Here is a 24844-nt window from a genome sequence, read left to right as displayed (position 1 = left end):
CACAAGACTTGTATTTGGGCCTGACGGGACATGACAGTGCTCATTTCAACAGTCACAGGTATTGGCAAGTATCTGGCAAGGAGCAATTCAAGAGATCCTGTTTCTGAACAGTCCTGCTGCAGAAGTACTCCTGCATAATACTACACTCATGTGTCAGGCACTGACAGTCATCCAAGCACTCTCCAAAAACAAATCAGAGAAGCAGTCTGGCAGTTTATAAAATACGTCAGTGTTTGGATTAGTGTGTTGTAACTGTGTACACACAAGCTGCAAGTCAACTGGATCACAAGCTTCCATTTCAGCAGAGTCCATGCAGAAAGAAATGAGGAATGTTCCCATCCTAACCTGCCCTTTCCTGATTTTGGAGTTTTGTGGTTTTGGATAGGTAGTGCCAGATACTTGAGACTTGGCATTGTAGCCACAGCCTTCTCTTGCTCATTCAGATCTGGCAAGGTCTGCTTCTGCATTCACGGAGAGGTTTTAAAGAAGCTTTGTTAGTACTTCTTGTGGTGAGTCCCATACCAGAATGCTTCTGAACTTCAGTCAGAATAACTCGTTGGCAAATAATTTAGTCAGGTAATCTGTATTCAAGAGCTATTTTACTTTGCAGTTGTTGAGCAGTGTTCCACTTCTATCTGGTTGATAGTTTTCAGTTAATCATTCACTTGTCAGCAGATCAGTTACATGGAGCTATTGGACTGATTTACAGTACAGCCTTAACCCACAAAAGGTGAGAAGATGACCCTGGCTTCGAGATAATGTAACTCTGTTTCCCTGTCCACACAGTCTAAGCCCTAAACCTTTGACTAAAGAGTAGCTATTTTCCCTTCCTCACACTTAAAATCCCTCTGAAGACTAGGCTGTTGAGCAGTTAATTTTATGCAGTTCCTCTCCCTATTCTGGCATAGGTAATTAGAGATTAGCAACATGGTACATACCCTTAAATTGTAATTTGCCTGAATAGATTCCACAGCACATTCATCTGTCTAGTGCATCATACTATGCAAAACACTGTTAAGGTTCTAAAATTTAAATAAATTGTAATTTACAGATTTGCTTGATGAGCTTTTAAAGGCTAATATTCTAACGTTAAGGTGGATACCTGGTGGTTAACTGCATAGCCCAGAGAGAAATGCATGGAACTCAACTTGCCTTTTAGTGAAGTTAAAGGTCAGCATTCAGTCTGACATTTTTGTCCCCAGGAACTCCCTTGCATTCCCCATTTATGTTTTCTGAGCAGTAATACACATAGAGAATCTAATTTCCTCTGCTTTGCAGTACTTTGCTTCTAAGGAATGTTACAAATCCATGTACTGTGCTGCCATCCCAACTATTTTAAGCCTTTGCTCAAGGAATATCAATGATTGGGTGGTGGGGGTGGAAAATATGAGAAAAAGGAGGAGAAATAAAGGACCCATCTCAACCTATTGGAAATGCAAGAGGTCACAGAAATGCAGAGTACCTTTAACATATTTCTCCAAGCCCAGGAAGAGCAGGTAGCAACAACATGAACTATTCAGTTCTGCTTTTACTGAAAATGTCCTTAAATTAGTATGAAAACTTTGTCCCTGACCAAAGATCAAAAGTCTCATTTTATAACATCAAGAGAACTATACAGAAAAAATAGAGATTAAAAAACATTGTAAGAAAAAGATAAGCAGAAATACAGATGACTTGTTTAAATGCAGCCAGGAGTTTTGCTAGTGGATACTGTTTCATATAAATATACTGTGAAACTTTTGTATACATTCAAATATTCGCACAAAAAGCTCAAACCACTCGACAAGCATGGTCCAAAAATTTGAGTTACTTCTAAAACACAGCAGGTCATTGAGCAACCAAATCATTACCACACTGTCAGCTTCAAACATTAACGCCACAGCTTTCCATTTCAGTTCTTGCATCTTCAAAGGAATATTTAAGCCTATCTCTGTTAACACCAAGCTTTGTATCCTACTCCTCACACTAAGGAAAACACAAGCTCCTTGCCCCAGAACAGACTGTTAATAGTCAAGAGGTTTGGACATTAAGATGAGATGGTGTTTGGAATTATATCTTCTTCTGTGGCAGTATCTTGCCAACTGTTAACTCCAATTAAACCAAACGTGTCTATTTAAAACCCTCCAAACATGATACAGTAATAAATATGAAGCAATCTTTTAAATAATTATTGTTAGCCTTTAGCCCATCAAGCCCTGAACTTAAGACTTCATTTTGGAAACAATTCATGGCCACTGTAGTTAACACTGTATGTGCCAATTATTTTAATCAAAGAACCCAGCCCCCAGCAGGCTGTACCCACTGCACAGCATTGAGAAGTCTGAGGACACTGCCCTTTGGAAAAGCCTCAGGCTGCAATGGATGGGCCTCAGAGTGACACAGGCACAGCAACTCTGGGCAAATACTGTCTAACACCAGAGATTCTGGCTGCCACAAAGACCCCATAAACATGTGAAGACAGATATACACCTGCCCTCTTCTCTGAGTTACTCTCACACTGCTTTCAGCCTCTTGTTTGGCAGCTGATTAGGCTATGTTCATACCCCACCGTCTGATTAGGAAGAGGCTTGGGCATGGGCCAGTTGGGACCAGGAATTCAGCACTGCAGTATGGCACCCCAGAGTTGTGTACTGGAGAAAACAGTGTCCTGTTTGACTCCCTGGACTCATGAGATTACCAGAAAACACAGGCTACCCTGGACAACATCAAGAAAGAGAAGATGTTCAGTGAGAAGGTGAACTAGCTGAAAGCCTGAGAGTTAGAACTGTAGAAGAAATGCCAGCTGGGCAAGATTTAAAGCTCACAATGCAGGTGCAAGCAACAGTATCACCAGCTAACTGTTCTTTACCAAAGCTGGTTTTGTAACACTTAATGAATGTATGCATATTAATAGATTTCATTTAACTCATTTTCATAGTTGCATGCCTGTGCTTATTAGAGGAGTCTGAGTAATGGTTCAGTTTTACATGCGCTGTGCAGAGGAAATGGTTTTTTCCCTACTTTCTTTTTGTATGCTAGATCAGCTACAGAATGTCTTCATATGACAGTCTTTCAATTTGAAGGAATGAAATGAATACTTAAAAGACTGATTCACTGCAAATATATACTTCAACCCCTTCTCCCAAGCAAACTAACCAACCCACCAGAAACTACCACAAGCCACCTAAACACGGCTGAAAGATTTAGTATTATTTTTTGACAAAGCGTAAGAACTTGGCAAGTAAAAGGAGGCTTCATTCATAGTGACATAGTGAACTGTCAGTTTTCCAGCACTCCAGACACAAAGATGATGATCCACGTATTACAAGAAGAATGTCCTGAAGCACAGAGGTTAATGAATATCAAAACCACGATCTGCAACAACACTACATGGACTCTCCCTTAGCATAGCAAACACCACAAATCAAAATGATGAAAAACTATAGAAAAACCGTAATGAACTGCATCATTTCATGAACGTCACAAAGTGTGTATAACATGAACCAGAAAAATGACAGCAGCACCACATCAAAGCAATTCTTCACAGCTCAAAGAAAACTGGTTTAAATCAACTGAAGCATATACTAAAAAGGAGCACTAGTACAAAAGCAAGCCATAAATGAACGATGAAATTTCAAAGTAAAAAAGCAGTATCAGACAGTGAAATACCATATCTGCAATTTCAATACATGTATTTCTCTTTTCCTGACTTCATCCTCTTCAAGTTCTTTACTTCCCTTATGCACACACCAAAATGTACTATTGTTACCATATATGGATTACTTTTTCTCAGGTTAGTTTCTAAAAATTACTTAGCATGCAAGGTATTTAAAGTGAACAGTGTATTCAGTGCGCATGAACTGTCTGACCCAAGCCCTGCTGTTTACATCCTGTTGACTTATCACTCCATTAGCTGGCAGGGTTCCACCAGGAGACATCATCCGGCCATAGCTGTGTCTTTAGGAGAAGCACCGCTATCAGAGGGCACAGGGTTTGCATCTCTTTTTGCCCTGCAGCTGCCCTCACTCACTGCAAGCGTGCAGTCTGGAGCAGGTACCCAAGTGAAACCTCCACAAACTAGTTCAGCTGCCAGAAGAAGAACAGGGTCAATGCTGAACTCCTGATAGCCTAGTTTACCTTAGTTACCAGTTATCTCAGAGACCCACAGTGTGGATACTGCCTCAAGCCACCTTCACTTGCTCATATGGAAGCACAAAAGATTGACATGGGTTCCAAGAATACAAGGAAAAAAGAAGCACATTGGACCTGGCTTACTACCAAGTTCTACAAGGGTAAATACACAGATAATGAAAGGGAATATATAGATAACAAAAGGACAAAGATACCCAGCTGCTTTATAGGCATATAGCAACACATGTGTTTGACATGTCACATACACATCTTATGGGTACATGCTGACATGTTCTGGGACTAGTTTCAGCAGACATGCATAAAACACAGTAATAAATTACTGGACTGCTAAACACTGTGCAACTGAAGTTATCAAATACAGCCTATAAAGTATAAATTGCCAAAAAACCCTCCCAACTGACAGCACTGTATGACCTGCATTTTGCTCTCCACAAAGAGTCTTTGGAATTCCATTTATAAATACAGTTCTATAAAATAGGTCAAGTCCCTGAGTTTCCAGGAGATCTGAGCAATTTGTGCAGGAAGGTATACCAAAGCTAAGTATAAAAGAAAAAAATCTCTCTAAGTGGTAATTCTGTATGGATGTTTCTTATTTCAGCCTCCTGAATCCCAGCTACAGCACGTTCTACTAGAATTGCAAATACAGGCTGGGGTGAACAAACATGCTTTGGTAAACAAGTTCTCTGGCACACAATGTTATGTAGGTGGGGTCTACCCAGAATGTCAAGAGTTCTTCCTCAAATTGTGGAGATAAGCAAGAACACAAGGACCCCGTTTGCATTTTCAAGCTATTTACTGGTATTCTAGTCAAAAGAAACTGAACAAGGGCTTTGATTTGGGATGTGTATGTATCCTCACAAAAGGTTCACAGTATTTTTCCAAAATAAAAGCATTTTAAAGGCAGCCTAGGATCTACAGAATAGGCCAGATTTGTTTTTGCAATTCTAGTAATAATTCCAACAAACTGTTTATGGCAAGAGACACATGTATTCCACTAAAGCATTGTTATACATCAACTCAGAGGAGAAAAAAAAGTAGCAACAATGAAAAAAATCCCAACCTACCAAAGCAGGAAGATGTATCTCATAATCCAAAAAGGACACAATTTTAAGACTGTTTCAAAAGTTTATTATTTGCTGACCTTACTTTGCTTACTGTCTATCTAGTGGATTTCCCAGGTGTGCCAGACTTCCAACCCTATTCCTGACCCACAGAAAAGAAGTACATTCATCTACTAGCCAGAGAGTCTGATTTTTGTTCTCCAAGAACATTTTCATTTCCACATTTTCCATTCTGGGAACTATGGGACAGTGTTTGAAGGGTACATGTAGGTCTGAACTTTTAAGTGAGTTTCAGAAAGGATTTATATGAAGACACATCAGCAATATTTTACATAAAGATGCATATGGTCCTCTTATACCAGGTAAAACCAATACAACAAGAAGCAAGTACAGATGATCAACTTCTGGACTCCACTACATTAATTTTCTCTTTAACTCATTTTTCTTTTTATAATATGGAAATCTAGCAGAAGCCAGTTAATGGAATGTTTTCAGTCTAAGTATGGAGCATAAGCAACAATTACATAAATCCATCTAATCTCAATACTAATTCAAGACCACTGTTCCATTATGCAGCTTTAAAAAAGAACATGGCAGTATTTATTGAGGTCAGCAGTTTTTTGATGTTAGGTGTTGTGGTGTTGCAGGGTAGGGACTACATGGAAAGAGACAAGATATTATAGGATACAGCATGGAGCAGGACTATGAGGTAGTAGAAATTATCACAGAATTTTATTTTTTGAAATTTAGCTTTGATGTACATACAGCCATTTTAAAAGGGATGGTAGGAACCATATTATTTAAAAGACATGGTATTTTCTTGAAGTCATTGTTCAAATTACTCAAATGTTTCCTAGGAAAATGTTCCTGCACACAATCCAAGCCACTCTTGGATGTATCAAAAGCAAGTCTTATTCCAACTACAGTTTTCTCCAACAACACTGTACAAATTTAAAGTATTTTTTGTAGATGACAGCACAATTTGAAGTTTGCAAAAGAACACAAAAGAGCAAAATGTCACAGTTTTCTAATTACATGGCAATCTTTGTGTCAACCTGGTTCATTAAACATTTTTATAAATCTTTGAATTAAAGAAAAAATTTTGTTGTAGAAAGAAGATAAAAGATTTTGTAAAGCCATGAGAACTCAAGATGTACATCTTCTGCACTGAAGCTCTTAATAAATATGTTGTCACTGCCTTGGTATAAAAATAGGGATATGTATAGAATCTCTGTAAGATTCAAGAAGCTTGCAACGATCAATCTCTGTTTGGATGTAAATGGCAATGAGGATCTCCTAACTGGAATGTGCACCATGCTAGTGGATGCAAATAGGAGCAGTGTTGGAGGAGGATACTAATATCTCTCACTCCTGGGTCTCTGAAGCACATCCCATGCAAGCACTCAAAAACCTCTCTGTGTCACAGCAGCTCTGTTTCAGGTCTGGGATGAGTCAGTCGCAGTTTGCTATGCCAAATTGCTTCCGATTCAAATGTACCTTTCATTTATTTAAAGTGTTGCGGTAACAGCCCTTCAAAATACCCACTTGAGAAATAGTGTTTCATTGTTCACCTTTATATAACTGTGGTTCTCCCAGGCCTACGCTGCTCTTTTATTTTTTATTTGTTTGTCACCAATTTATGCCTTCCCAAAAGCAATCGTTGCCACACCAGAACCTCGGGGACACCTGCCTGCTGCTGCGGTCACCTCCCCTAGGGAGTCTGGGGTAATGTCCAGCCAAAGGTCCTCACAACACACCTCTGTTAAAACAAAGTTGGGGTAATTGTGGACATTTTCATCCTTCACCCATCTACCTCCCCTGATTTAGAAGCGTGTCCAAAGTCAGAAAATACAACCACTGTTTATTTCTCACTCTTACAGGAATGATGACTAATTTTGAGAAGAGAAATGCAGAAGTAATCAGGATTCTTTTAAAGTCACAGTAAGGAAGTTGGCTGTTTCTACTGCTGACTCCTATTTCCAGCATTCTTATATGCATAGTTGCTAAATTAAGTTTTTCATATACAATTCATTGCATGCATTGTATGGTGTTCTGGTTTCACCTGGGATAGAGTTCATTTTCTTTCTATTAATTGGTACAGTGTTTTGGATGCAGTATGAGAACAGTGTTGATAACACATTGATAGTTGTTGCTAAGCAATGTTTACCCTAAGTCAAGGGCTTTTCAGGTTCCCATTCTCTGCCACCAAGCAGATGCACAAAAATCTGGGAGGGATCACAGCTGGGACAGCTGACCTGAACTGGCCAAAGGGATATTCCATACCTTAAAACATCATACTCGGCATATAAACTGGGAGAATTGGTCGGGAGCCACCAATCCCTGCTCAGAGATGGGCTAGGCATCAGGGCATGGTGAGCAATTGTACTGTCCATCATTTCATTCTCTTGGGTTTTATTCATCTCCTTCCATGTTCTCATTTGCTGTTGCTGTTATTATTATTATTATTATTATTATTATTATTATTATTGTTGTTGTTGTTGTTGTTATTGTATTTTATTTTATATCAATTCTTGAACTTTTCTTACCTCAACCCACGGGTTGTACCTTTCTCCAACTCTCCCCTGCATCGCACCAGGACAGGGGGAGTGAGCAAGCAGCTGGTTGCCACCTGGGGTTAAACCATAACATGAACCTGACAGTTAAACTTGTACCACATTTTAAAATCTGGTTTATGGGAAGGATGTCCCAAGTCACAGAAGCCAGAGCAATTTATGGGATAAACAAGAAGCCATAGAACTTCTATCAACTAACAAAAGGACCAGTGGTTGAGTGAGACAAAAAGTAAACAAACAAACCATCAAACAAACACCAAAGAAAAAGACATTTTGGACAGTTCACATAAAAGAAAATTTGAAAGCATTAATATGCCTACCATGGTGGACAGGTAGAGCCAAATTATACCTCTATGGCTGCTAGAATTGTGGGAGTATAGAAACAAGATGTTGTGATTTTTTATTTAATTTAGATGGGATTATATTCACTTTTGTTTTATTGTGTGTCCAGGAAAGTTGAGAGGAAAGACCATCATGACTTCCTGTAGTGTCTGGAAGGAGAGAGGAAAACATGCAGAACTCACAATCCTTTATAACTAAAATAATAATAATTATTTTGAGATTTTGTTTTGTAAGGAAAGAAACCACCCAACAAAAAAAACCAAACAAACATTGGGGGAAGGGGACAAATTTACCATGAAGGTAACTAAATCGGATACTAACAAAAAACTATGTCAGAGAATAATTGTCAGTATCTCCTGAACAAACAAATAGTGGAATTTGTCTTACATTTTAACCAGATCCTTTTCTTTTCAAAGTGTTTCAGCACATGTCACAGCTTTAATTCAAAGGAAGTGCTGAAGTGAGGGGCTTCTCACAGCAGGGTAGGTGCCTTTTTCATTCCCCCTGGATGTGAAGCAAGTCAGTGGTAAGCCTTTAGCATCACTGGTGCCACCAAGGGTGAACATCCAGAGGTTCAGTTCTCTCTTAGGAGTGGAATGCAGTACAGCTTTCTTCATTTAAAACAGCAAGAGGAGGCATTTCAGTTAATTGCTGAGGTCACCCATGTCAATCAGTCGTTCATTCTGATTGAGTGGTTCAGTTAAAATGTTCTACTGCCGTTGCTGTAGTGAGCCAAGGAAATAAATCCATGGTTGGAAGAATCTGGATCCAGCATCTGACCTTTGTACAGTATCAACAACTTCTGAAACAAAATCCGGACCATCCCACAAATGGGCTGAGGTTACAGACCAGAAATGGAGACTAGATTATCTTTAAGGTTCCTTCCAATCCAAGCCATGCTGTTATTCTGTAAATCTGAAAGGATACAATCTCCTAAGGTTTTAAATTGGTGTTTCCCACTATGGTAGATCCATTGTCACTGTGCACAATGACAGATAACAAGCACAATGACAGCCTTGCAAGAACAAGCTATTTGCACTCAAAGGGCTAGTCAGTTTAAATTAAAACAAAGACATTTAAAACCACCTACCAGCACCAGGGTTATTTGTTTGATATCTCAAATGTACATATCAAACAGCTAGCAACTCAGAAGTAAAATCAAAGAGCGTGAATGGGGAATCTATTACCACGTGATATCTCAACAGTCACACGGTACAAGGAGCAAAGGCCTGTGAATTGACAGCACTTTAGTTTAGTTTCAACTTCTTTTATTTCAAAATCAGATTTTTTTTTTTAACATTAAAAAAAGGCAGCGTATCCCTTAGATTTTTGTTTCTAAACAAATGGAAAGCAACCAGTTCAGAAGAAAAGTTGACTAAACGTCATTAAATGGGAGGTGGGGGAGCCCAAGAAAGTAGCAAAGAGAATGTGAACACAAGAGACATTAAGAGGGGAAACAAAAAAGAAGTAATTCCTCTACAAAACAATACAAGAGGATAATCTGCTTGTGCCCTGTAAAAATAAACAAGAGTAGCATAAGATTTATTTGTCAAGACAGGCACAAAATGTGAAAACATAGTCAAATTGCTAGCAATAAATATAAGATCTGGAGGAGTACATATGAGAATCAGCACGGTTAAGGTAGAATTATAATGAAAAAAAATACTAGCAACAAAAAGAAATCCTTATTATCAATATGACTGTAGCTTAAGAGCAAGGAGAACCTTCTGGCCCTAGTCAACACAGAGAAAAGCTGATGAGAGATGACACCCAGCAGACTATCATGTCTAGGACATCAGTCTTCACCTAGGGGGTCAAATGCAAGCAGTGATTGGCATAAATAATAGAGATGACAGGTAAAATTTCAGGAGGAACGGGAGAGAGACAGAGAATGTGAATGGAAGTGTGTGCACATCTGCACAATGGAAAACAACCCAAGTAAACAAACCAAAGCAACAAAAAACAACAGGTAAGAATATTAAAGACCCAGTGAGTCAGTTCAGCTTCAAATTCCTGGGGAAAACAATCCAAAACAGATCAATTAGCAGCACCTGGAAGATAATCCTAAGTAATAGCCAAAAGAGATTTGTTCAATCACATCGCTAACTTCCTCAGACAGCCTTCCAGAGAGGTAGGAGAGAAATCACAGATGTCACACCTTCCCCTTAGAAAAGCTTTGAAACTGCCTTGAGATATTTTATCAACCAGGCTACAGATGCAGGAAGAATAAATATTAGTTCTGGATGTAAGAAACAAAGGTTAAATATATTATCATCAGGGCAGAGTAGTGAACTGGAAGAATGGAGTGAAATGTAGCAGGTAATATGCAAGATACTGCCCACAGGCAGGAAATGTCTCATATGGAAATACAGGATGGGAAACAAGGCTTCAGACTACAGCAGGTCACAAAGACAAATGTCGTGCTGTTCTAAGACAAATATTGCTATGAGATATAAAATAGAATGGAAAGCCTGAGCATAATCTGCTGAACTCAAAAAAGTCCTTCTCCTTCATTCTGTTTGTGTCTGAATACCTAGGAAAGATGTGGTCCTGTCTGTGCAGGTCTAGGGAACAGAAATAAGAATGAAAACTGGTATAGAAAATGTGACTTACGGGGAAGTGGGTTGGACAAGCTAGTGTGGGCTGGGGGGAACCCACTTGAGGGGTGGCTGTTATCTTGGAAGACTACTTCAAAGAGAAGGGAATTGTCTCTTCATGACAAGTCCTAAATGAGCTTAAAATAAGCACAGAAAAGGTTCAGGTTAGTAAGTACTGGGGGAGGGGAAACAAGAACATGAAAAAAAATATTGGAAGGGTAGGGAAGCAATGGAAGAGATTTCACCAGGAAAGAGCTTTAACAACAGCTGAAGCAAAGACTTCCTCGTGAAACACAGATTGCATCTTTGCGGGGCAGAGACCACTTGAGACTGGCACCTTATGGCTGGGAGCAATGATTGGGGAATGCCATGGTGGCAAACCAGAAGAGAGGGGAAGAAAAAGTGGTTTAGAAACACAGAGAGAAGCACTGAGGGAAGTCAGGTGACAGGCAGGAAACTAGGAAAAACAAAGATGAAAAATGAGACTGCCATTTGCAGGGAGAGTAATTTCAGAGGTGCATTACACTTTCATGAGCAATGACTTATGAGGCTGCACCTGAAGTCAAGAGAAAAGGCAGGCTCCATGTGCTTGGATCTACTCTTGCTGCGGTTGTTGTTTCAATGTCTACCTTAGCAAGTAATGCAGCACAAGAAAAGTATATCCACAGAGAGGAAAACAGTTGATGCTGAAGATGCAGCACCCACATGACCCATGTTGGCATGGCAGGTTTTATGTTTTGCTTCAAGTCAGCTTTAGTCTGGTCCTGTGGGCAGGACACCTGTGCCTAGTTCAGTGCTAAAAGCACTCCTGAAGAACGTCTTCCAGTCTTACCTCATCTGAAAGGAACCCAGCCCAAGATCCCCCAGCAGAGTGAACCACAAGGGATGTACTCCAAAAGCACGCTCCCGAACTGAACTAATACTGTAACAGAGACTCATCTTAAGCCAAACCAGAGGAATCCAGGGACCAACCATGGCATCCATGTGGCAGAGACCAAAGGAGGACCAGAACAACACTGCCTTCCTCCACTGTTAGACTGATCTAAATGCTTTGCAGCAACAAGCATGACTGGAGTGACAGTGTTCAGTGTCTAGACACCAGGCACTGACTGATTTGAGACAACATATTGACCATTTAACTGACATCTGATGTGACATATGGACATCTTTGGCAGATCTGTAAATACACTGGAACAACTGTCACAATATTTTAACTTAGCGACTGCATTTGCTTTAAAATAACATTGCTAATAATCTTTTTTCTTTATTATTTTTTCTAATAATAATTTTTCTTTCTTTTCTTTAAATGAGGATCTATGTCTAAGACTTTCTAACTCATGAATCAAAACAAAAAACCAAAACAAAGGGCCAAGCACCCAAGTCATCAATCTTTTACAGCTACCAAGTCATAGAGCAGTAACCAAGACAAAGAATGTTCCAGTTTCTCCTTGACAGTTCCTAATATCAACATATTTTCATTCAATGAACTTCCTTTTCCTGAAGAAGTGTCAAACTGTGCACATGTCTGTGTGTGTCCCTGTTTAGATTCTGAGCTGCAAGGCTGTTCTCTGTTCCTTATGCTCTGTAGCTTCTGAAATATTCAGCCCCTTCAGATTCCTTCTCAAGGACTGTTTTGTTTCTTACTCTGTACACATCGTGCATCCAACATAGTTCCCTGAATAATTATCCAGGATTTGACTGGGTGGTTGATGATAAAATTTCTTTCAGGTCATTTCAAGTGATGCTCCTATGTAAAACAGTAAACTGATTTTTACACGCATTGACAAGTTTAATTTCTGAGTAAAACCCTTTAAATGTTATAAGATTCCTCCTTCTACCTCTATTTCAATTCTTTATAAATAGACCCACATCTTATGTGCAAAGCCCCACAAACAATTTCAACTAATATCAATAAATACAATTAAAGCATTTGCACAGAAATTCAAGATACCTTCTAATACATGAGAGAAGCTACACAAATTTGGTTTTATTCCCAGATAATTAAACAAGGGGATAAATGTCTGAGGGCATAAAACATAAGAATATCTTAACGAGGATCTGAGCCAGCACATGTTGCAGAGCTGTGTTTGCAAGACAGGCATTATTTACACATTCTGGTGAAGTACTCCAAAGATGTAACATTTTAAGGCGGTTTATGAATTTCTAATGTCGATTCACATAAAATGTGCTTAAACACCCAGATGCTATGACCAAAACTAAATGAGTCATAAATCTGAAGTTCATCTGAACTGGTGAGGTTAAGTCAAGCTTCTAGTTTAAATTTACATTGCCTTGGATGTGTAAATTCACATCCAGGCAGCAAAATTTACTTTTAATTGGCTTGGACCACAGATGAACTCTTTCCTTTTCAGTCTGCCTTCTGATTTTAATTGGGTAGAAAGCTACTGTAAATATTTTCTTCTTTCTCACCCCTTCTTCCCAAGGTTTTTTATAAACAAGTGAGGTATTGTTTAGCTGCTATGCTCCAGACCCCACACACCCCAAAGCAAAACAGAAGAAGTATGTGCTCAGATTGCTACAGAGCAAGATTTTATACATTTTTTGAATCACACACCAGCAAACAACTTGCCTTCCTCCAAACAAACTGATCAATGCAACTTATAGTGTCTTTTTAGCTTTGCTTCTCATCATCTGTAAGAAGAGAAGAGTAGGCTTGGAAACTTCGGCAAAGGAACCTAAACAGATTTGCTCAGCAGTCTCTGAGTCTCTGGTCAACAGCTCTCCGCTGTTCAAAGCTCAAGTACAAGTGCATCACTGTTCTCTCATTTAAATGTAGAATAATTCTAGGATTCATGGCAATGCCAGCTTAAACTTAGCTCTAAAGAAACCCTTTGTTTTCAAATAAATCAGTGCCTGGTTTTAGATAATTCTATAAAGAATCCTATTCATCCATCACATAACCTATTAGTTAACATGAAAAGAGCACTAAAGAGGCAGCCAACCTCCAAAAAATTCTGAAGAAAAGTGAAGTTATACCAATCTATCTGGCATATGCCTTTAGAGTTACATATCATGTGTGTGGGCACATACACAAGATGTAAAACCTCATTGCAAACAGCACAGTTCATTCTTGATACTAACACTTTACACCAAGAGTGCTGAAAATTTTGTAGCACACTGGCCACATTCTCTCACCAGAGGACAGTAATTGTTTGGTTTTCTGTCACTGCTGCAAGTGTCCCATTATTTTCAAGGGACACAACTAAGGGTTCCCTAACAGAGAAACCTCATCTGTTTTCTGCCAGGGCTCTGAAAACCAAAGGATGGCAGGAAAGAATTGTTAGTCCTCAAAAATTCCAAAGACAACAGATATTTTCTTACCAATGGCTGACTTGGGAGGGTGAAATTTAGGTATCAAAATGCTGCTTAACCATTTCCACATTAGTCTGAAAATACCGTGACCCCTTTTAAAGAGCAATTGATGAAAACAAGTTAGTCATTTACAAGATATTAACCATGAGTACTGGGAGATTAAATTAACAGTATTACATTTATTGCTTAAATGAAACAAATGAAACAGGAGGGCCTAGTATTTGAAAAAAAGAAAAAAAAGAAACATCAGTAGGTTAATTGAGTAATTGGATTCTAGGCTATCAGCATCCACTATGACTCCAAATATCCCCCTTCTGTTTCACTTCTTACCTCTCATAAAACATTGTTATATACTCCTTAATGCTACATGCTGTTTTTACTTACCTTCTTTATGAAAACAGCTTTTTTTCTTTCTCCTCCCACACCCCCTCATCTTTAATATATTCAAGATGCACCACTACTATGGCAGCAGAGGAAGCAGAAGTCTCCTAGTTCTTTGATGCATTTGTCTTCAAGGCATTTGGGTACTTTTGCCATGTAGTTTTTATTTCTGAATCGTCCTAAGTTTTCTCTGTTTTGTAGTTTTTGGCAGCATTCCAAACTTGTAGACTTCATGCATCTTGTTTTTGCAAGGTATCGTTAAGTCCCATCTAAAGGGAGTACAGGAGTTATTTTCTTCTTTAATTACCTCCCGTCCCTCTTCTTTGCTCTTTACAGCATTAAAGGAAAACATATACCATAAACTGGAAATTCTACCATTGTTGAGGAAAAGCATTCATTTTCTGAATGCTCAGTCCTTATTTATTTACTAAACTTAGTATAAAACATATTTTATGATTTGATAGTGATCCCAGTTCATAAATACCTAACACTGGGAATTTGCAAAAAAAAGAGAAGTCTAAACCTAAACTGTTATAATATAAACACACAGTAGTTCAGAGTCATGCAGAACAAGTACACTTGCAACCTAACACATGCATCCAACATTCCTCCACTTATGCTATAGCTACACAGGGTAGGGAAGAGGCCAAAACACAGACAGCCATGGACTGCAGCACATTCTCTAGGTGATTTGGAGGCAACTGGACTTACTTAGTTAGCCTTGAGAGGAGGCTTGAGGAGCACCAAACAGCAGTGTCCCAATGTCTTCGAGAAGGTTACCAAGGCAGACTCAACTGCTTCATTGCATGAGAAGGAAAATCCCCACAAGGATAACTGACCACTAGAACGGGGTGTCTAGGGGGGCTGTGGAGTCTCTATCCTTGGAGGTTTCCAAAACCCAGGCAAACACAGCCCCGAGCATCCCTGTCTGAACACTCAGGGTGAGGAGTTAACTCAAGCTGGTGAGTTAACTCACCACCTCCCAAGGTTCTTTCTAACCAGAATAAGAGCATGATTTAAGATGTTTAGCCATGAGCAGCACTCACCCCTTCAGAATATCTTCCTAACTGAATTCAGAAATGTCATTGTAATGCCATATTATATAATATTATATACAACACCATGGGACAATAATCTTCACAGGTGCCCATTTTCTCATTAAAATACCAATTTGGGCACAGATTAATGATGCAAACTTCTGAAATAGCTATCAAGATAGTTAAAAGAAAAATAGAACTATGTTTCCAATTCATGCCTTGTTTTAACAGCAAAATTACAAGGTCTCAATTATTGGCGCACAGTTTGCATATATTCAGATATCAGATTTTGCATCCTATATTATACTGATAAATAGCTGGGATTGACTTCAGTTGCATGGCTCTTCAATAAACACTCAATAAATATGGGTTATAACTCCGTGGGGCACAGCAAATCTATTCTGATGCACCTGCTGCATTAGCAACATTGAGTCCAGGATCAGAGGCAAAGCTTTCCTTGGTCCGATGTGCCAAAATATTTTGCAATTAACCGTATAGTGAAGATGTTTGAAATAGTTTTGTTTCCTCGGTTATTTCATAACAGTGAGCAAGAAATTAAGAAGTATCATTAAGGAAAACTAATCTCAAGGGCTGGAAGAGACAGCAGCAGCAAAGCAACATGATGATGCCTCATAAGGCAATGGAAACATGTCAGTCCTGCTTCACATCAGAGGCAAAGGATCAGAAGCTGGTATCACCTTGGTTTACTCACAGAGAAACATAACAGTCTGTAAAGCTATGCATCTTCTGCACTGGCAGTATTTTGCAATAGTATTTGGCAAGACACTCAGGACTAGCAGCTTGCCAGTTGCCCTCATAGTTTCAAACAAGACTGCCAAGAAGTAAAATGTGACATCTCTTTGAATAAAGGAGCTGAGGAATAAATTTAGACATCAATCTTGCTTACCCACACTCCCCTAACCTCCAGGTGCTTTCCTGCCCTAAACCACAGAAAAACTGTGGTTGCAAAGTAAAGCATTTCAAATACCAAGGAATAAGGAAGTTTTCTCTCCCCCTCAGATGATGCTCCCAGACTGACTGAGAAACTGGAGGGAAAAGGTCACGTGAAGATACAACCTTAGTTCTTCCTTTGCTAAAGGGTAGGGAGAAAGAATCCTAACACAGAACTGGGCAAGGGAATGGACTTACAGGTCAGGACACAAACACACAAATCTGTGGCATGGAACACATAAAACCACCTACAAACCTGCATAATATAAAACTGGCATGGTGACACCTGTTGCCAAACAGATACACCGTGTGAAAGTGGTGGCCCAGGATGGACATTCCTGCACTTGAAACAGGGCTTTCTGAAAGGAAACACTGGACACTTTCCCCACTTCAGCTTGCAGGCTTGAACTTCTAAACTGGGACTACAAACAGCTGTCACCACCCACTCCAGATCTCTGAGCCTGTTCTCCTGGGCCCAGTTCTCTCCTAGAGAAATTAGTAAGTGTTGATCCTCTCTTGAAACAAAGACGTTGTCATGGAAATGCTCACCTCTGATAATCATCACCAGCAAGCAACCACCATATCCCAGCCCTCCTCCCAGTAGGACACAAAATGCTGTGACAGAGTCAAGGTTCTGGCGCTCCCTCATGCCAGCCTTGGGCAAACTGCTGCATCTTCCATGAGATGGCCCAGGCTGAACACCAGGCGTGAAGCGTGCCCTTCTGCTTGCCTCCTTCAGCCTATTCCACAGCTGCAGAGGTGACAGAAGATGTGGGTTTGAACCCCTCGTGCACAGGGAGCAGAAGCCCAGGTTTCAACTACCAAAAGACAGTCTGCTGTTTAGACAAATCCCGCCACCAGCAGCTCTCAGGGAAAGGTGCACATGGGCTCCTCTTCCAGCAGTGCTCCCAAAAGGAAACACACCACTGCATTTTGAGGCACGAGCGATGCCATCAGTGCGTGTGTTTACAATGCACTTGCCAGGTGCCCTACTTTCTTCATCTCCTAAGGGCTTTGATGCTCAACTACAGCAGCTCTAGATAAGGCGCTTAAGAACTTTCTGCACAAAGAGGGAGATCCAATATGTTTAAGACACTTTCAGAGTCAGGCAGACACAGTGTTAGGTGATTTGAAAGACTTCGGGGAAAAAATTCTGTTTGAGAATTAAGAATGCAAGCAGGAACCTGATTAACATATTTTAAAATGTTCTTACAGCATGTGGAAGCCCTTCAGTTCTACTTTGGAAAGTGTGTTTGCTTTGTAGGACATTTTAGCATATGGATACTACTTAAACTAGAACAAAATGAGTCCTTCAATACAAACACTCAAAGAGCTAACTTAAATAAAAACAACATATTGCTTTACTACGCTCAGTCTATATAAATACATACATTATTTACAGTTGTTTTTAGTTCCTGGGTCTAAAAAAAAAAAAAATCATAGCAGAATAACTCTTCAATGATTTAGGGATGTCCAAAAATGAAGTCACAAAACCAACCAGTAGTGACTTTCCTTTTGGGAAGCACACATTCCTTCAAAATAACATTCTTCTTAATGACAACTTAGACAGCCAAAACAAAAACATAATTTGGAACTGCAAATATGTGTAATCTGAGATCTGCAGGGCATTTGTGTATAAAATGGCTTGTAGCCATGGGACAGTTAAAAAGCCCTAGTTACTTGCATGCAAATTGTAAAACTGAAACCATCTGGAAAATGATCTGGGATATAGGGCAGATAACCCAGGAGAGAACTGATGTGTGGATGTGGCTGAAGGATCACAGCTTATTAGTAGCTTATCCTGTATGGATGGGATGGAAAATAAGATTTGACATACCCTCTTATACTGTGATGATTAACATGAACCTGCAATTAGCATGCATGGCATTTTAGATTGACAGATGATTTCCATCATAAACCCTAGATCCCCAAGAGAAACAAGAGATGCTTTGCATCTAGTTTTATTTCCTAATACCTAGGTCATTTTATTTAATAACTTTTTTTTGGCCTTCAGCATACCCTACTGAAATATTTTGTTCCTGGGTCAAGTCAGCTTTGGAGGCTTGCAGATATTCCAGCTAGCTAGGCTGAAGCAATTCTGCATATTAAAAACCACCAATCACTATTTTAAACACATGCCATTACAGTCAAATTATCCACCTACTTGTGGATTGACTTTAAACAAGTCAAAAAATGAACAGAGTAGTGATTTTAAAGTGCTCACATCTTAAAACTTGAACTATAAGCTCCCTGCAATACATTATTTTATAAGCAGAGTGGACTAGGAGCCACCCAACTACTGTTCCCCCATAAGTCCTTTGAAGACTTCTGTTCAATGAGACTTGAACATCCAGCTTTGCCAGGCTTCTTAGAAAAATAGCTGTCCTTAGAGAATAAGAATGCACACACTCATAATAAAAAGAAACAACTCCTATGGGTTGTTGATTATCTGGATGAAGATCCCCTCAGAACAACATAACAAATTAATTACAAGTCTTGCAGTACTCTGGATGCAGCCCATGTATTCACCAGTCCGCATAACTTTCCTTTCCCTCAGGAAATGTTTAATCCTCTTTGAAGATTACAATAGATACTGAATTTATTAGATTAGCATGAAAGAAATTAAATGCAAGGGCTGTCAACATCTATTTTGAGTGTCCAGTATAAATGTCAATGCTATTTCAAGGCTTAGAGCATGTAATAAAGAGGCTGTAGCACTTACTGCAGAGAAATACAGAGATCACTAACTGGTTTTTGCTGCCAACTAGTGTGTATTTCTGCTCTTTATACAATCTCAAAAATTAAGGGAAAGAGCCTGACAGAATTCAGATTTAAAAAAAAGCTCTGCAGGAGCATGTAAGTCTCAGCAAAGGGAAGCCAAAGAGCTCTGAGCAATGCTCACAAAAGCACTGGGGCAGACATCCTGCAAGTTAACGAAGTCAAGCAGTTGAATGTTACTGGATACTCTTTCAACCACTTCTCTCCTTAATTCAAATCCTTCAAGTCTGCATCAGAATTTTACCTTCCCATAAAAGATCTGTGCAAGAAGCACCAATACTTTGCAACTTCTTCAGCACAGGAGGAGAAAGCATTATTTTAATTCTCTCCCTGCCTCCAGCCTTCTCTCATGCTGAAGGTGTTTAAACGAGTAAAGAGAGAATTCCAACCCTTGCTTCTCTGGCACAGAGACCACCAGAAAGAGGGACTGCAGATCCAAACCGCATTCACTGCTTTGCCTCTGCAAGGCACAAAGCAAAGCAAGCCAGGGTCTCCTCATCCTGCTGGGACAAAGGTAAAGGACACTGGAAAAGGGCTCTTTCACCTGCTCTAAAAGTAAATGCCCAGCCATTCTTCACCTCTTAAATGTCTGATTCTGTCTTTATGGAGTTCAGCAGTGGAACTGAAATGGAGTTTGGTGGTGTCCGTAGTTGCAACCCAGAAAGTAAACCCTGCCACACCGAGCCAGCCATGCAAAATAAAGCGTAGTATGTAAAACTGCATATACACGCAGTAAAAATATTAGGGCAAGAGACCTAGCAGGAGCCGGTAACACTGCTGGAGAAGGGTAGGAATTTAAGGGGGAAAAAAAAAAAAGAGAGAGAGAGAGAGAGGAATGTGAAACACTAAATGACTTTAAAACTTCTTTGCAAATACAATATCTAAAATTATAGCGGCGGGGGCAGGGGGAGCAGAAGTTTCTCCATGTTTGTTTATTCGCCTGCAGCACTTTGCCCCCGGTCCGTAAGCGGATCCCAGCCGCCGGAGCCGCACGCCCACGCGGAGCAGCGCCTTCCTCCAGGGAAAGCCCTGTCAGCCCCCCGGCCCCTCCGCAGGAGCCTGCCGAGGGCCGCACCGAGCACGCTCCTCGGGAACGCCGGCGGTGTGGGCAAAGCACGCAGCCGTTTTCGGGCTGCAACAAAAGGGAAGCGAAACCTCCCGAGTCCCGTGTCCCCGGGTGAGTCCCGTGTCCCCGCGGCCGCGGAACCTCCGCGGCTCCGGACGGGCCCTCTCTGCCCCACCCGTGGGAGGGGGCACGGGCCCCTGGACGGCTGTACCCCACGTACCTGCCTCCCTCCGACCCTCCGCCGGCCGGGGCGGGCCGGGGATGTCCGTCCGTCCGTCCGTCCGTCCGTCCGCTCGAGTTGCCGCTTCCTCCTCCCTGCCGCGTCAGCCGCGCTCCTCCCGCCGCGGCCGCGGGATGACGGGCTCCCCTCGCGGGGCTGCGCCCACCCCGGGGCGGCCACGGGCCACCGCCGCTCCCGCCGGCGCAGGCGGGGCCGCTATCGCTGTCGCTGTCGGTGCCGGTCCCGCCGCCGGCCCGCCCCGACCAGCACCCCCCGGGCGGCGGCAGCCGGGGTCAGGCGGGGACGCACTGCCGGCCCCGCTCCCGCCCGGGGCCCCGCCGCTGCAGCTGCCCGAGGGACCGCAGAGCCTGGGGCTGCCGGCTAGAGCGGGATGTGCGATCCAGGGACGGATTACCGCGATCCTCCCGCTAAACCGGCAGATAATCCAGGGCGACGCCGTCCTCCCCACATGCGGCACCCAGCGGGCGCGCAGGCTGCCTCGGGAGCGGGCTCCGAGAGCTGACGGTGCTGCCAGGCCGCTGGCAGGGACCGTGCCCCGTCCCGACATACACGGGGCCTGTCCAGGGCCGGCCCGCTCCGTCCGCTGAGAGCTCTCCCATCCTGGCACAGAAAGTGACGGTGGTTTTCGATGCCGATATTTTATTCCCCTGGCCATCAAAAGTAGATCAGTCGGGCTGGATGGACGAGACATCGGAGACATCAGCTAGGGTACAGAAGCATCCTCCCCACTCTGTCCTGTAGAGAATGTTTTGCCTTTTTTCTCAATAATCACCTTCAGTGTTCATTTCTCACAGCAGGATGTGGTAAAAATAGTTATCAGTTTGTCTCAAGGAACATTTATTCTCTCTCTTTTGCTGCATTTCTATGCTTCCTGGCACACGTTCTTCTCCACAAATTACCACAGGATGCAGCACAGCAAAACTCACCTCACCCTTAATTTGTGTGATCCAGCTTCAAAACACTTCTATCAGATTCGTGGTTCTGGGTACAGCCAACTGAGGTTCCCACATGGCGCACCTTAGGAGATGGTACAGGCTCAGACACTTCACAAAATTATTAGAGTTTCCAGGAAGGCCTCAGTGAGAGGATGTGAGAGGAGGGAGGTTTCTCCAAGCACAGCCAGGGCACAGGTAAATTTTTTTGAGTAGTAATTAGAGGAAGGGAAGAGACTCCTGAGGACAGTAACAGCACTTACATCCTGAGGTGCTGGAAAGAAGACAGAGACTATATTATGGGCAAAAGTGAATCCTAGAGAATGAGCTCAATATGATAGTCCAGTATAGATAACCTGTTATCATAGTACATCTTAAAAGAATGATCCCTAAATTATAATGCCCCTTCAGTACAGTTTGGATAGTTCCTTCCTTCCCAGCTTTCGAAAGAATGAGATGAAAAAGTACAGCTAAAAGCCACATCTTTGAAGAAAGCAGATAAAAGCAGTTCTTGCCAAGATGGTTATGTTTTCATGCAAACTTCCTCTCTTCATTTGGCTAACATTTGGCTAGTGGGAATACTGTTTTAACCCATCAGTATGCCCAGTCACCTGACTGCACCTAATAATTCATTGCATCCCGAGGGTAGTGGTCAACAGCTCAATGTCCAGGTGAAGGCTGGGGCAAATGATGTCCCTTAGGGATCCATACTGGGACTAGTACTCTTCAATGTCTTCACCAATGACATAGGCAAAGAGATCGAGTGCACTCTCAGCAAATTTGCAGATGACATCAAGCCAAGTGGTGCAGTTGACAGGCTTGAAGGACAGGATGCCATCCAGAGGGACCTGGACATGCTGCAGAAGTGGGCCCATGGGGATCTCATGAGGTTCAACAAGGCCAGGTGCAAGATACTATACCCAGGACAACCCTCAGGAGCAATACAAGTTGTGGGATGAATGGATGGAGAGCGGACCTGTGGAGAAGGACTTGGGGTGGATGAAAAGCTGGATGTGACCCAGCAATATGTGCTTGCAGTTCAGAAAGCTGACTGTATCCTGGGCTGCATCAAGAGCAGCGTGGCCAGCAGGTTGAGGGAGGGAATTCTGACCCTTTCTTTGCTGTGATGAGATCCCACTTGGAGTGCTGCACCCAGCTCTGGGGTCCCCAATGCAGGAAAGACATGGACCTGTTGCAGCAAGTCTTTGTCCAGACAAAGGAGGTCCTTAAAGATGCTCAGAGGGCTGGAGCACCTCCCCTATGAAGACAGGCTGAGAGTTGGGATTGTTCAACCTCGAGAAGGCTCTGGGGAGACCTTATAGCATCTTCCAATACCTAAAGGGGACCTACAAGGGAGCTGAACAGGGAATTTTTACAAGGGCAGGAAGTGATTGGACAGGGATAATGGCTTTAAACTGACAGAGGGTAGGTTTAGATTAGATAAAAGGAAGAGAAATTTACAATGCGGGTGGTGAAACATTGGAACAGTCTGCCTGTCTGTGAGTGGTAGATTTTCCATCTGTATGGATAATAAGTTCATGTTGGATGGGGCTTTAAGCAACCTGATTGAGCTGAAGATGTCCCTGCTCATTGCAGGCAGGTTGGACTAGACAGCCTTTAGAGGTCCCTTCCAACCTGAACTATGATTCTGTGTTTCTGTGATCATCCTAATCTTATGTTTCTCATATATCTTGCACACATTTAACATTATGCACATGTGGGTGTCCATGGTCCATCTTGCATGTGTAATTATTTAGAATACAGTCACACAGAAAACTATTTTCAGGACAACTTCCAAAAGGCAAATCTCCAGACAAAAAGTTTATGCAGTTTGACCCATTCAAGAGACTCACCCCTGTTATGGAGAAGTAATGCTAAAAAGTGATGAGTGATTCTAGCTATATTATTAGTTGGAAGAAAGGCTTTGATTAACACAACTAAACATTTCCTGTAAGGCCTAGATTTCCAGGAATGAAATCTGTCAGTATCAGAACTGTATTTCTGCATTGGATTAAATTAGCAGAGACAGGACTGAGTAATAGATGTAACCATTCCATACTTTCCCTTCTTTCCCAAAGAATCTGACTGAGGAAAAAGTCTTGAAAGGTCTCCTCCCATATCAGGACAAAACTAAGAACAAAAAATGTTCTTTCCCCTTCCTAAGAAGGAAAAATCTGTTCCACCCCAAAGTAGTGAATAACCTGATATATCATCTCAACATTCTTGAGCTTCTTAAACACTGCATAAAGTGCCTACAGGATTCCTATTTCCAAAGCTCTAATCAAGTATACTTGTATTGTTTATCCCTTATCAGAAATTAAAAATTGTAAAAAGCATCCATCTTAAATGAAATTCACTTCAGGTAACTAACAATAACAAGAAACTCTAGAAAGACTTTTCCTGCCACTTAAAAGCACACAGAGATGGCACAAAGGAGCACAAAAGGTCAGCTGTAAATAGCATATTTTATCAGTTGAAGGGTCTGAAGTGATTGAAGTCTCTTCTAGTCCTTTTTATGTGCATGTGTGTGTGAAAACACTACAAATCCTTCTTTGACCTGATATAATTAATTTTTTTTTTCTGTTTCACATACACTTTGGCACAAACTAGGCAGCTTGAGAAAGACATGGTCCTCTTGCCGGTGATGGGTTGCCATGTTGACAGCCTGCGGAAAAGTTTCCAGTCTAGACCACAATATGCAGATGTAGCCATAGTGATGGAGCTCCTGAGAAACTGCTAGTTCATGCTCTTTCCAAGTTTATTTCTCTCCACCAGAGACTTTTCTGTTGCTAGTCAGGCTATTGCACTCCTGTACAGACACAGCAGAAAACCTAAATATCGAAGAGAATCTTAACCAGCTCCACTTCAATGTAAGCAGAATTCAGCAACAGTAAAAGTCTCTTTTAAAAAAAGGAAACAAAGGAGAAAGTGACTTGCCACTACAGCCAGCCTTTTCTTCCATCTTAGTTTTCCTGTAAGAATGGTGTTTTCCTCTTGCTCTGGTATTCCACTGTGAGGACACAAGTACACCCTCAAGGTCCCTAATGCTATGTGTTCTCTGCTAGGAAGCACTAAACTTAGAAGGTCAGTCTCAGGCCGGCTGCTGAGCAAACAAAGCTTATAGATGTGCCTCATTTGTTTCCCCATGTCTGCTCCATTGTTTGTTTTCTTCTCTTATGCACATCCTTGCAGACAGGTTGATTTGTTTAACTACATGCAGGTCAATGTCCGAACAGCACACCTAAAAGCACCAGCAATACAGAAAGAGAAAACAGAGGAAAAACAGATGATGATGATGACATTCTGCTTTAAGGCATAACAGAACAACTGTCTATATCAACAGTTTGGTGCACAGACTGAGGTCAGAGTAAGTCCTTTGTGTAGTAACTCAGTAGTAGTTGGGGAGATGATGCATTGTCAT

At 41.5% G+C, this 24844-nt stretch overlaps 1 protein-coding gene across 3 annotated transcripts in view; it reads right to left on the bottom strand.

Moving 5' to 3' along the window:
* SGK3 (serum/glucocorticoid regulated kinase family member 3) overlaps window positions 1-20651 on the bottom strand; it is a 55603-nt gene extending 34952 nt beyond the window's left edge. For 2 of the 3 annotated variants that reach the window (XM_058830693.1, XM_058830696.1), the window contains exon 1: window positions 20471-20651. The gene's annotated coding sequence lies outside the window, so the exon portion shown is untranslated. Of the gene's footprint in view, window positions 1-3648; window positions 3753-20470 lie in introns of those variants that run through there. The other variant, XM_058830695.1, reaches the window with a different exon arrangement.
* Between the last annotated feature and the right edge of the window lie 4193 nt (window positions 20652-24844).

Source organism: Poecile atricapillus, chromosome 2, assembly GCF_030490865.1.
Source record: "Poecile atricapillus isolate bPoeAtr1 chromosome 2, bPoeAtr1.hap1, whole genome shotgun sequence".
Taxonomy (NCBI): Eukaryota; Metazoa; Chordata; class Aves; order Passeriformes; family Paridae; genus Poecile; species Poecile atricapillus.
The sequence above is the reverse complement of the archived record's forward strand: the minus strand, read 5'-3'. Positions and strand labels throughout refer to the sequence as shown.